The sequence below is a fragment of the Stenella coeruleoalba genome, assembly GCF_951394435.1.
Source record: "Stenella coeruleoalba genome assembly, chromosome: 4".
NCBI lineage: Eukaryota > Metazoa > Chordata > Mammalia > Artiodactyla > Delphinidae > Stenella > Stenella coeruleoalba.
Window position 1 is genome coordinate 104,180,171 of NC_137149.1, and position 12,986 is coordinate 104,193,156.

A 12,986-nucleotide genomic window follows, 5' to 3' on the forward strand; every position below is an offset into this window, starting at 1 on the left:
AGGTTATGTGTTTTTAGATAAAAACTAAGTTTGTGATCCTATCAATGTTGTTGGAACTAACTTTTATTCAAGCAGCATGCTGAGGTGATGTACCAGATGGCTCTTAGCATTTGTAAGAACTCTGCTTTCTTTTAAAGGTAATAGATTCCCGAGGCACTGCCTCTTATGTAGGGAACACAATTGAAGAAATATTTGTCTGTCTCATTTTAGTGAACCCACAATGTGATTGGAGACACATAATGCGAGACTTTCTATCAATCTTTGAAAAAAACAAAACCCTAAAGGACGTTCTGGATCTTAAGTAACCCACAGACAGAATCGTCCACGTCTCTCCCTTTGATGTACTTCCAAACAGCAAACATCTTGATCCAAAGAGCTGCAGAGTCACTGTTTTCCCACTCGGTCCATCTCAGGAGTCCATCCATCTTTTATGCTCTGACAACCTGGGCCCTTCTCAACGAAATGAAACGAAACAAGGCAAAGACTCTCTGCTAAATCTAAGCACTGTTTCTTCCCCTCTTCTAATGACTATCCCCACAAAAGAGAACTTGTGTGGCTCGGTCTGTAGAATGGAAGTGACAGTTCTTTCCTGCCTTCAGAGGAGGCTTTTCTAAATCAACTGCATTTTTTCATTCCTCAGCTATTCATGCATCTATTCATTATAGCCTTCTCCATCTTGAACTGCATTTTACCTTAGAGATTTATAAGATCTAACTAAAGCCTTTATATTTAATGCCCTTTGGTATGTATGTATTGATATAGGGTTGTAATTTCTTTTTTTAAAAAATATATGTCTTATTTCCTTTTTTTTTTAGTAATGCTTTTTTTTTTTTAAATATTTATTTATTTATTTATTTGGTTGTACCAGGTCTTAGTTGCGGCAGGCAGGCTCTTTAGTTGTGGATCGCCAGCTCCTTAGTTGCGGCACATGGGGTCCTTATTTGTGGCATGTGAACTCTTGGTTGCGGCATGCACGTGGAATCTAGTTCCCTGACCAAACCTGGATCAAACCCAGGCCCCCTGCATTAGGAGTGTGGAGTCTTTTTTTTTTTTTTTTAGCATCTTTATTGGAGTATAATTGCTTTACAATGGTGTGTTAGTTTCTGCTTCATAACAAAGTGAATCGGTTATACATATACATATGTTCCCACATCTCTTCCCTCTCGCGTATTCCTCCCTCCCAACCTCCCTCTCCCACCCCTCCAGGCAGTCACAAAGCACCAAGCTGATCTCCCTGTGCTATGCGGCTGCTTCCCACTAGCTATCTATTTTATGTTTGGTAGTGTATATATGTCCATGCCACTCTCTCACGTTGTCACAGCTGGAGTGTGGAGTCTTATCCACTGCACCACCAGGGAAGTCCCTGGGGTTGTAATTTCTATGTTATCTTTTTTCTTTTCATTTTAGGCAAAGCTGTCTAGTGTAGCAAAATACACATCCCAGACACTCTAAGGCTTGGAGTGAAAATAAACAAATTTCATCTCTACCATAGTCTTAACTGGCTGTGTGACTGTGGGCAAGTAACTTAGCTTTCCTGAATCTGTGTCCTCATCTATAAAAATGGAACATTCTCACCCAATGAAGTTGTTATAAGTATCCAAGGGATTAAACTATATAATAATGCTTTGAAATGACAAAACACATCCGAAGTTTAGTTATGACATGATGTTATGGACTGGTGGGAGAGTAGTAGGTACCAAACAGACATTAGCAACTCACATAACAAAGATGATACTTGGCTAATTTTCCATATCATGGCCAATAGTTGCTACCTGAACAGATAATTCCCTGCCCTTATGGAGCTCATAGTTCAGTAGAAATAGACTGGTGGAAAATATGTTTGTATATGGTAATTTCAGGGTTATTACGAAAAAAAAATGATGAGTTCCAGAATGGTAGTATCGGTTAGGTAGAGGTATGGGGAGCAGGGTTTACGTTAAGTAGGATGATTAGAGAAGAGTTTTCCGATAAGATGACTTCTGAGCTAAGACCTGATGGATAAGAAATAAGAAATCAGATATAAAAGAGGTTTATAAGTTAGGCTGATGTAGGAAGGTCTTGGAATGTTTCAGAAATATGAAGAAAGATGTTTTTGCAGTATATTAGGTATCTGTTTGGACTGCTATAACAGAATACCATAGACTGAGTGACTTATAAACAGAAATTTATTTCTCAGTTCTGGAGGCTGGGAAGTCCAAGATCAAGGCACTGGCAGATTCAATATCTCGTGAGGGCCCACTTCCTGGTCCATAGATGTCATCTTCTCCCTGTGTCCTCGTATGGTAGAAGGGGCAAGGGAGCTCTGTGAGGTCTCGTTTATAAGGGCACAGATCCCATTAACGAGGGCTCCACCCTCATGACCTAATCACCACCCAAAGACCCCACCTCCAAATACCATCACGCTGGGGGTATAGGTTTCAACATATGAATTTTGGGAAGGACACATTTTTAGCATATAGCAGTAGGCAGGAGAGAGAGCAGTATGACATCGAATGCAAAGGGGGGCAGGGGTCAGATCAGACAGGACCTTGTAGGTTGTAGAAAGGACCTTGGACTGAACTTAAATGCAGGGTGTGAGGAAGGGTACATCACACCACAATTCTTTCTCTACTTATGGTGGGATGGGCCAATTGCATGTAATTAAACTCTGGGTGATTTTTTTGTGCTGACTTTTTTTTTTTTTTTGGCTCCGTCGGGTCTTAGTTGCGGAACGTGGGATCTTCTGTTGCAGTGCATTGGCTTCTCTCTAGTTGTGATGTGCTGGTTTTTCTCTTCTCTAGCTGAGGCTTGCAGGCTAAGTAGTTGTGGTACACGGGCTTAGTTGCCCCACAGCATGTGGGATCTTAGTTCCCTGACCAGGGATCGAACCCATGTCCCCTGCATTGGAAGGCGGATTCTTTACCACTGGACCACCAGGGAAGTCCCTATGCTGACTCTTAAAGCCAGTCTCTCCTCTCCCTCATACATTTCTAAGGCACTTCCTGGGTGTACAACAAGACAGAGCCTTCCAAAAGAAAACTGTCAAAATTCATTGTGATTTATGGAATTATGCATAAATAAACAGTAAATATTCTTTTTGTAATTAGTTGGGAGAAAGTTCTCCCCCTCCACCTCATAACTGTTGATCTCTTGGGTTATTTTTCACTTAAAGACAACAAGATTTGTCGTAGCAATATGACTAACTTTACTGAGATCCTGCTCTGTAACTGGCATGTTAGTTCACATAAGCGTCACGAAACTCTGTGAGGTACGGATTCTATTATTAATTCCACTTTATAGATGAGGAAACTGGAAGATTGCTTAAGGTCATAAAAGTAGTTAGGGGCTGATCGAAGACCTTTTAAACTTTAAGCCTAAGAAATACCTTTTAAAGTAAAAACTGCATTGTCATTTTATAGTTCCAAAGAATCCTTCCATCTACTTCGGCCCATGTCACGATTTCTGGGGGAAGAAGTGGGATGTGTGAACTGTGTGGAAAAGTCAGGCAGCTCAATGGTATCTTGAAGGTCACTTGCACCATGAAATGAGGGGTGTGACTGAGATATCAACCTCAAGAATTAAACTGGACTCCTCCCACTTTCCCAGGCTCTGCTTCCTGCTATCTTTTATTTCTGTCAGGTTCTAACCTTGGTCTCATTTGACCTCTCCGATTGTTGTTTTTCAGCTGAGATATTGTGTTTTCATCTCCATGCACAGTCATCATCTTTGCCTTTGCTTTTCTATCACGCCCTTGTCTCCTCAATTGACTTAAACTTCCCCCTCTCACTAACCTAAACCCTAGGGCTTACCTCTTGGGCTGGATACACTCTATCACATCGTTAAGCCATGATAAAACCTTAACCCTCAAATCAAGCCTGTTACCCCAGGAGAAACACTAATTGACTAAATGAACACTAACCAGTTTAAAGCTAACAGGGGCTGGATCCAGTTTATATAGGGATCAGACTAGTTGGAGAGGAGAGAGATGGAAGCAGATGTCAGAATGATGTAGGGCCCAAGCCAAGGAATGCAGGTGACCTCGAGATGCTGGAAAAGGCAAGGAAAAGACTCCCCTCTGGAGCTTCTAAAAAGAACACAACTCAGCTGAAATCTTATTTTAGTCCAATAAACCCCATTTTGGACTCTGACCTCCAGTGCTGTCAGATGATAAATTTTTGTTATTTGAAGCCACCAAGTCCGTGGTAGTTCGTTACAGCAGCAATAGGAAACTAATGCACTATCTCATTTAACCCACTGTGCTTTTCAGAAACATTGAGGATAAAATATAGCACTGAAAGGGAAAGTGAGGAGGAAAAGGCTGCAAAGGGTGAAGGAAGGAAAGATAAAGGTTTGACCCCAGGCAGGGTCAATGAAAAAGCCTGCATTTGAATCACAGTCAGACTTGAGTTTCAAACTGGTAGAGGACTGATTTTCTGAGAGGCTTCAAGTTCATGCCCCCCAACTTGGTGAAGAGACCTGGTTATAAGCTCAGCAGCACAACAAATGTTCTTTCATGGAGGAGCGTCCATCAACTGGCCTCAACCCTCACCTTTACTTGGCTCCTGGAAATGTAGTTTAGACAGATCCTAGAACTCTAAAGATGTCAACATTTTAAACAGATCTCAAAACACAGGCAAGTTAAGTGGAATAAGCACTCTTCAGGTTAGTTGGACTAAGTGCCTAGCACTTTGGGTATTAAATTAGATCCTGAGCCACACATTTGTTGGAAGGTAAGAAGAAAGATTGGATTTCTAGAACTAATTGACTTACTCTTTTCCTTTGAAAAGTTATAAATTTTAATGGAGGAAGTTGTACGGGTGTAATTTAAGCTTTTATCTTCTTGTGTGCAGTCCTCTGAGAAGTTCACATTTTTCAGGCCTTGTTTCATGGAAACTGGGAAATGAGCTATTGGAATTCAGACCTGAGATCTGGCTGGGTTCTAGAAAGAAATACACATGTTTAGTGTTGAGATAAAACATTAAAAGAGTATGAGAGTGAGTGAATTTGGGGAATAAGAAGGCAGAAAATACCTGACACTTTCATATTAGTCCTTGATTTTTTTTTTTCATATTTTCACTTTGGAGTAATTACTGATGAGCATCAGGTCAAAAAAAAAAAGTCATCCATTGACCTCAATATAAGCAGCAGGCAGGTTAAAAGAATTAGTGTCATTCTTCAGGATTGCATTCGTAGTTGCATAGTGGTGCTCTTGGCTCAAAACTTACAATTAAATAAGTGTTGGCCCTCTCTTGAAAGAACTGCTATCACAGCTTCCCCTACATATGTAAGTCAATGAATTTGACCTTTAAGAAGAAACCGTTGGTGTGGGCCCTTCCACTGGGTCAAGATACATTGCAAATTTCTCAAATTTCTGAACTAGGGCACTATCAAATGCTACAGCCACCTTTCCTTTCTATGAGAGAAAAGCAAAATAAAGGAGGGAGGACTGCACGGCAGAAAGAAGGAAATCGATACATAATAACTACATTTACTCAGTTCCCGCTGTGGGTCAGGCGCTATCTTAGGTTATGTCATTTATTATTTCGTAGAATGAGGTCTTTTAAAAATTTATTTATTTTTATTTATTTATCTTTGGCTGCATTGGGTCTTCGTTGCTGCGCACGGGCTTTCTCTAGTTGTAGCGAGCTGGGGCTACTCTTGTGTGTGGTGCACAGGCTTCCCATTGCGGTGGCTTCTCTTGTTGCAGAGCACGGGCTCTAAGCATATGGGCTTCAGTAGTTGTGGCTCGTGGGCTCTAGAGCGCAGGCTCAGTAGTTGTGGCGCAGGGGCTTAGTTGCTCCATGGCACGTGGGATCTTCCTGGACCAGGGCTCTAACCCGCATCCCCTGCATTGGCAGGCGGATTCTTAACCACTGCGCCACCAGGGAAGCCCCAAGGTTTGTTTTTATGTATGAGCAAAGAGGTTTTTCACAAATGATGGAGCCAGGATTTAAAGCTATTTCATGCATTCACTAACACATTTAGTTAACACATTATTTACTGAATGCCTAAAATACGACAGAATTGGGAAACAACAGCAAACAAGGTCCCTGCACCCAAAGAGGGAGGTGTTTGTTCCCTGGTTGTTTTTATACCACTTGAAGCTGACCCAGGCATGGCCACACCCACATTCCCTCACCTTTCGCTGCTGTGCACAGAGGCTTGACTTCCAACTGTCAGCATCTGCATTTCTTCACTTATGGACTTTCTTTTGCCTCCCCTTTGGTTAATGACTCTGGGAGCAGCCCTCCACCCGTGACTGAGTGAAGTCGGAAGGTGACCAGTCCAACTCCCTCATCCGTTGGATGGGATAACAGTGAGGTGCATGTTTTCCACTAGCTCCTGGAGCTGCCCACGGTTGTAGCTGGCTTGAAAATGTGACTGCCTTCCTTTCCCTGCCTCCTTTGCCCACTTCCCTCTCAGTTTTCTTTACTTCCCAGTGAAACTCCTTGCATTTGAATTCTCGTCTCAGAGTCTGCTTGGGGAAACCCAAGCCAAGATAACCACCATTTAGAGGATGCTTGCTAAGTGAAAGCTAGAACCTAAAATCTAATGTACAATAGATCTCTTTCTACTCTGCTCTGAAATTCAAGCAGGAGGAATCCCATACTTTCTTAGACCTAATATTTTCTTGGGTGCTAAGTAAAGGAGAAATTCATTCCTAGATATGATGTTTTGCAATTCTCTCTTTCATCTTCTGCCCTCTTGCGGATGGGCTTGCCTTTCTCTTTTTTCTCCATTGAATTCGTTGATAAGTCTCACTGTTTTCATCCTTATTTCTTTTTTTCTGTATCAGTCAAGCACCAAGAGACTTTCCCCTCCCCTCTGAGAGGAGAATCCAGTTTCTCTTTTGTTCTTTGGGTTCTTTTATTCTGTAGGTTATGTAGCTTAGTGGTTAAGGAAAATGGGGCCCCATGAGCAGAACAGACAGAAGATTTTTTTTTTCTGTCTGATTTTTGTGGGGGGCCTCTGTGCATAGGTTCTTTTCAGGAATTTTATTTATGTTGCTTATTTTCTTTCTCAATTCATTCTATAAACATAACACAAGAAGAAAAATGAACAACATATTTTGAAGTCCAGAATATTTGACAGTATAACCTGTCAATGGTATGAAGTTTGGCACCTAAATAAGCAGTAAAATGATTTCCAGCCCATCCCAACCCCAAAATAACACAATAACTTTTCAACACAGAAATGCAGTTTCCTGGTGTAACTTGTACCACTGCCAAATTCAATACAAGAAGCTTCTTTTCTTTTGGAGCGGTTTCCCCACAGTATGAATATTCTTTGACTCCCTATGTTGTCCGTTCCCAATTTCCTTGTTTTTTGCTTGAGTTCACTGAAGACTGACAAGCAGTAGCTTCATGTGACAGCCATTAGTCTGCCTTAAACCTCAAGTTGCTCTTGAATGGCTAGAATAATGAATAGATTTTATGTAATGTAATTCATGTTGTCAGCTATATGAAATTGGCAGCTCAAAGGAAACTAAATATGCTTCCAGTCTTCTCTTTTCTACGTTCTTATTTGAATATAATAATGTCAAAGGCATTGTTCCCTCCTTCAGTTAAAGCACTTTTATAGCAGTCTGAACTCTGAGTAATAGAGCAAGCAATAAACATATATGCTATCAAAAAAAGAGATGGAAAGGAAGATAAGTATTTGCTTCTTTGCATCAGTGGGAATTAACAAACATTTTTTAAAAATTGTGTTTTTGTGTATGTGAGCACAGGGAGGGGCATTTCATTATAATGAAGGAGGTCTTGGCAAGTCAATGTTCATTTTAACCCCATGGCATTGATTGCTGAGCACATTCATGCCCACTCTAGGTCCAGGGGGCCTGTGGAACAGAAAATAGATTCAGAAAGTAGTACAGGAGAGAATCCTCTCCCAACCTCCCATCTCTCAAGCAGGGTAAAAGATGCACTCTTCTTAGTCAAAATTCCTTGGTTTGTCCTATTTATGCCGTCATTTCATAGACGTTAAAAATATACCTTTCCATACATTGCTGGTGGGAATGTAAAACAGTGCAGCCACTTTGGAAAAACAGATGCCAGTTTCTTAAATACGGAATTACCATATCACCCAACAATTATACTTTGAAGTATATACCCAGGAGAAATGAAAACGTGTGTCTATACAAAGACATACTCAGATGTTCATAGCCGCATTGTTCACAATAGCCATGAAGTGGAAAAAATCCAAATGCCCACCAACTGGTTAAACAAAACATGGTCTAGCCATATGACAGAATACTATTTAGCAATAAAAAGGAACTGAATACTGATACATGTTACAACATGGATTAACCTCAAAAGTATTAAGCTCAAGGGAGATGCAAGAGGGAAGAGATATGGGAACATATGTATATGTATAACTGATTCACTTTGTTATAAAGCAGAAACTAACACAGCATTGTAAAGCAATTATACCCTAATAAAGATGTTAAAAAAAAAAAGTATTAAGCTCAGTTAAAGAAGCCAGACACAATAAAACACACATTATGTAATTCCATTTATGTGAGGTGTCCAGAAGAGGCAGATCTATAGAGACAGAAAGGAGATTAATGGTTGCCTAAGGCTAGGGATGGGAATGGAGAGTAACAGTAAATGGTACAAAGTTTCTTTTTGAGGTGGTGGAAATGTTTTGAAGGTAGATGGCAGTGATGAGTGCACACCTTTATATTAAAAATCATTGAATTGTAAAGAAAAAACCCCACTTTTATTCTGGTAATAAAAAGCAGAAGAAACAAAAAAGGAGAAAGAAAATAAGGAAGAATCACAAAATAGATATTACTCACCATGTTCAGCATTTAGTATTGATTTCATTAACTGAAATTTAAAGTAGTAGAGGAAGATGACAAAAATGAAGCTCTAAACAACATTGCAGTGCCCTGATGATTTAGGGAATGACGACAATCTAAAAAGTTGTTCAGAAGACAACTTAGGAGAATATTAAAAAAAAGTATATATGTGTATAACTGAGTCACTTGTTGTACAGCAGAAATTAGCACAACATTGTAAATCAACTATATTTCAATTTAAAAAGAAGAGAAAAAAAATAAGAGAACTTAGGAAATGAGACCTGATATGGCACGTTCAGAGGACCTAGGCAGTGGATTCTAGGATCTTCTCTGAAGGAAGAGTGCCTTCCTTGTTGTCAGATGTCAGGGTCTTAAATCTGTTTAATTCTGCTCATGTTTTGAGAAATAAAGGTGCAGTGTCCTGGGAAAGCAGAGTAATGTAAAATATGGAAGTTTTTGCTAAATTGCTGAGGATAGAATTTCATTCTTTAGTGGAGTTTGAGGACACAAAGGCATTTAACATTGCAACAGAAAAAATGTTAATACTGCAGAAGAGGAGGGGTGCTAACAATCGAGTATGAGAAATTTGTGTTCATTGAGATATGGAAATCAGTGAAGTTTCACCCCTTTGGAGGTTATAAAGGTGAGTAAGCTGCTGAACTGGTTAGATTATAAAGAAGGAAAAGAAGCATTTCAGAGTGAGGGGTGAGGAAGCATTTTACAAGGGCCATCTTTATGAAGCCATGTGGGCATTTTACAAGGGCCATACTTTATGAAGCCATGTGGGAGGCATGAGCCACCTGAGAGCAGGAGCCTCTTGACCACGGATGATGCCCAGTTGCTCTCTCTGCCCCATGGTAACTTTCCTGGCTGTCCACTCTGACTTCTTGTGGGGACCCATAACATATGGGAGAAGAGTCTCTCAAATGTCTACAAAAGTCCTTGCTATCATCCTCCATTCCAGTATCTGCTGATCAAAATTGTCTCAGATCCAAGGGATCTATGGTGAACGTTTACATGTTTGTTACTAATGTGTAGTGGCTGCTTCTTCATGGAAAAAAGATGATGGATACTTGTGTAATTAACAATCAACAACAACCTATTGTTTTTCTGTTATAGACTCTAGCTCTCATATGCACTAGACTTAATTCAAAATGTGTTCTTGAAAGGTATAAGTCACTTTCCTATTGACAGTTGACTTCCCTGAAGTTTTATAGTCGACACAAAAGAAAGGAGATGCTGGTTGGGGTTGCTGGTAGGTCAAATAACTGATTATAAGGGAGTGTGACAATGAAAGCAGGATTGGAAAGCAATCCAGCAGGGCTTTAGAAAGAGATAATTTTCTTTCCATTTTCTTCAGAGAAAGAAACCCTCCACAAAGTAAATGTTTAAAATAGTTCATAATAGAATAACTAGAAGAAAAATTCAGTAAGGTGGCTGGATACAAGATAATTTAAAAAAGAAACCGAGATCCCTCCTGTGGAAAAGTAGTAATAATAAGAAAAAATAATGGGCGGGGGGTGGGGGGTTGGGTAGGTACCAATTTTCAGTAGTAATAAAAAAATAAAACTACCTAGGAATTAACTTAGCTAGAAATGTGCAGCACTTTTTGATAAAAATTTTAAAACTTTATTGAGGAACGTAAAAGAAGACCTGACCAAATGGAAAAATGTAACATGTTTTGGAATGGGAAGATTAAATGTTATCAAGATGTTAGTTTTTCTTAAACTAATCTATCAAATTCCAAAAATTCCCAAAGGCATGTTTTGACAGAATAATGTAAAAATAGCCCATTTTAAGAAAGAAAACATAAAAATAATGAGTGAAGAATGTCTGTAGTAAATATTAATACTTATTATAAAGCTATAGTAATTTAAAAGTATGGTCCTCCAAGGAAAATGAAAATGTATGTTTATATAAAGACTTGTACAGGAATGTTTGTAACAGTTGTACTCATAACAGCTCCAAACTAGAAACGATCTAAATATCTGACAATAGGAAATGGGTAAAGAAATTGTGGCACATCTGCACAATGGAATACTGCTCGACCATAAAAAGGAATAAATTACTGGTACGTGCAACAACATGGATAAACTACAGAAACACTGTGCTGAGTGAAGAAAGGTAGAACACGGGGGAGTACCTATTGAATTATTCCATTTACATGAATTTTTAGAACAGGCAAAATGAATCATCAGTGAAAGAAATCAGAAAAATGGTTGTTTCTGTGATGGGGATGGCTGGGGACTGACTGAGGCACAAAGCTTCTTTTTGGGTGATTGAAATATTTTATATCTTAATAGTGGTATGGGCTATGTGTATGTATGCATTTGCCAAAACTCATTGAATTGTATCCTGAAGATCTGTGCATTTTATATCATATAAATTACACCTTAAAGTGTGATACTTTAAACTGTGAGGCAGGAACAAATTGACTGGCCAGTGGCACCATGGAACAAAATAGAAAATTTAGAAATAGATCCACTACATAGATAAGAATTAGTATGTGATGAAAGAGAAACTTTAAATTAGTAGGGGTGATGGGGGAGGAAGGATTATTTAACAATAATACTGTGATCAGGAAAGATAAAACCTGGATCCACTTCATTCCTAACACCAAAATAAAACCAGATGAATTAAAGGTTTACATATAAAATAATGAAATAAATTTACTTCCTAAGCTTACTTCATGTATTTCTGTATTGTTTAGATTCTTTTAGCAAGCACACTTCAAATTTTTTTGAATATGGTAAAATATGCATAACAAACGTTTCCATTTTAACTATTTTTAGCTGTACATTTCAGCAGCGTTAAGTACATTCACCTTGTTGTGCAACAGTCACCACCGTCCATCTCCACAATTTTTTATATTCCCAAGTTGAAACTCTGTACCCATTAAACAGCTCCCCATTTTCCTCGTCCCCCAAATCTACTTTCTGCCTCTATAAATTTGGCTACTCTAGGTACTTCATATAAGTAGAATCATACAGTATTTGTCCTTCTGTGGCTTATTTCACTTATCATTAATGTCTTCAAGGTCCATCCTTCCTGTAGCATGTGTCAGAATTTCCTTCCTTTTTAAGGCTGAATAATACTCCATTGTAGTTTGTTTACCCATTCATCTGTTGATGGACATGTGGGTTGTTTCCACCTTTTGGCTATTGTAAATAGTGCTGCTATGAACATAGGTGTACAAATATTGCTCGAGTGCCTTTTGTCGTAGTCTGCTTGGACTGCCATAACAAAATACTGGCTGGTTTAAACTACATAAATTTGTTTTCTCACAGTCCTTGAAGGCTGGAAGTCCAAGATCAAGTTTCTGGCCAATTTGGTTTCTGGTGAAAGCTCTCTTCCTGACTTAGAGACAGAGATGGAATAGAGAGGGAGCTCTCTGGTGTCTCTTCTCATAAGGACATTACTTCTATCACACCAGGTCCTCATTCTTATAATCTCACTTAACCTTAATCACTTCCTAATGCCAAATATAGGCATGGGTATGAATTTGGGGGTGGGGGGAGACACAATCAGTCCATTATACTTTCTTTCAATTTTGGGGGGGTATATACCTTGAAGTGGAATTGCTGGATCACATGGTAGTTCTATGGGAAACTGGAAAAATGCTTTATTTTTTTTGTAACTGAAAAATGCTTTATTTTCTATGTTTAATTTTTTAAGGAAATGCCATACTGTTTTCCACAGCTGCATTACCCACCAGTAATGCACAAAGGATTCAAGTTTCTCCACCTCTTTCACAAGACTTGTTATTTTCTTCTTCTCCTTCCCCTCCTCCTTCTTTTATATAATAGCCCACATAACTGGTGTGAAGTGGTATCTCATTGTGGTTTTGATTACATTCCCTAATGATTAACAATGTTGAGTATCTTTTCACAAGCTTGTTAGCCATCTGTATATCTTCTTTGGAGAAATGTCTGTTCAAGTTGTTTGCCCATTTTTAAATTGGATTGTTTTGCTGTTGTTGTTTTAGAGTTCTTTATATATTCTGAATATTAATCCCTTATCAGATATATGGTTTGCAAATATTTTCTCCCATTCTGTGGGTTGCATTTTGACTCTGCTGATAGTGTCCTTTGATGCACAAAAGTTTTTAATTTTGATGAAGCACACAATTTTTTCTTTTGTTGCATACACTTCAGGTGTCCCATCCAAGAAATCATTACCAAAGTTAATATCATGAAGCTTTTCCTTT

The 12,986-nt window shown here is 38.9% G+C and overlaps 1 protein-coding gene across 4 annotated transcripts in view; it reads left to right on the top strand.

The window, feature by feature from the left end:
* SHROOM3 (shroom family member 3) overlaps positions 1-12,986 on the top strand; it is a 313,272-nt gene that overhangs the window by 9,163 nt on the left and 291,123 nt on the right. The window lies entirely within an intron of this gene.